Raw genomic sequence first — 1,546 nt, 5'->3', positions numbered from 1 at the left:
CAACACTTTTAGAGAAGGCCCAGAGTGGGCTCAATGAGAGTCCCAGTGAGGGGCTATGTATTAGAGAGAGCCCAGAGTGGGCTAGACTACAGGGGAGGCCCAGGAGTGGGCTAGATTACAGAGGAGGCCTGGGAGAGCGGGCAAGTTGATTTGTGACAGGACAACGTCTATCCCATCAGCGAGGCTTGGGGCGTGGTATTAGGGGTTGGTAGGAGCCACGCGTAGCCCATAAGGCTAGGGTGCCTGGGGAGTACCCATCATACTGGGAGACCCCCAGGGGGTCCGGGAACACACGGGGACAGAGGTCCCAGCTAACCGTGCCCAGGGAGTCGTAAGGCAGCCTCCCAACATATACTAAACAGCAAAGACGTGGCGGGCGAGAATCGAGGGTGCCCTTGGGCCGAATTGGCACAGAGAGAGGGCCTTAAGGAGATCACGGCCCTCCTATAGGACCCCGCCGTGACAGTATGGTTGTTCAAAAACATATTATATGGACTCCTGATAGATTCAAATACTTTTAAAAAGCATTTGAAAAATAAACACATAGGGCCTTCTGTTTTTAAAAAAAAAAAATGGCCCATAAATTATAAATATAATAAACACCTTATCTTATAGCACAGTGTAATTTCCAACATCAACCTAAAGTTTGAAAGCTATCCTATGGGATTTTATCACTTTTTTTTAAATTTAGTAGTTAAAAATATTCTCTCCATACTTCAATAAAAAGCATAACTATATTCTTATATAATTACAACCAGTTGTTTCTGTGGCTTATTTTATTCTAACTTTTGTATTGTGATTCCAGTTATTTGTTTGCAAGATTCGCTGGCTGGGACATGTGGAGCACATGCCTCCAGACTGTCTGCCAAAGGCTGTGCTCTATGGCCAATTGAAGAATCTCCCACAATATGGAGCAAGGCCAAGCTGAGCAACAAGCTCAAGCAAGGTCTCAAAAAATTCAGCATTCCCAGTTACAACTGGGAGAACGCTGCCCATCTGCTCAGTCTGGAGAAGCTGGGTCAAGGCTGCTGCAGTCACGGCAGAGAGCCATCAGAGAGCCCAGGCCGAGGCCCACAGGAAGCAGAGTGTGCTTCAACCTCCATCTGACAAGTGGACCTGTAGTCACTCTGGGAAGGCTTGCCACTCATGCATCAGGCTCTTTTCCCACACCACTGCCAAGTATCATTGACCTTGTCGCATCTCATTTCACCCGTCAAAATGTTGGATGGCCTTCACAGTTTGCAAGATTCAACGTATGTTATATTTAATTATATTTCTTTGAAGTTTTAAATCGCGGATGGGGACTCAAAAGAAGGGACAAAGGGGAGGGACCATTTCTGTTAAATGTTATTGTTTTTCTTTGTAGGTCTCCTGGTAAAGGTACAGATAAGTGGCATGGTCTCATACCTAATCCAGGGGCTCCTACAATATTTAAGTAAGAGGACAAATAATAAAATACACTAATTGCATAGGAAGACAATGGGCATGCCTACACAAAACGCTTTACTGGGAAGCAGCGTAATTTACTGAACAGTAAACATATGCA

This window comes from Alligator sinensis, unplaced genomic scaffold (genome assembly GCF_000455745.1).
Source record: "Alligator sinensis unplaced genomic scaffold, ASM45574v1 scaffold952_1, whole genome shotgun sequence".
In the NCBI taxonomy this organism is placed as follows: domain Eukaryota; kingdom Metazoa; phylum Chordata; order Crocodylia; family Alligatoridae; genus Alligator; species Alligator sinensis.
Note: the sequence above shows the minus strand (reverse complement) of the source record.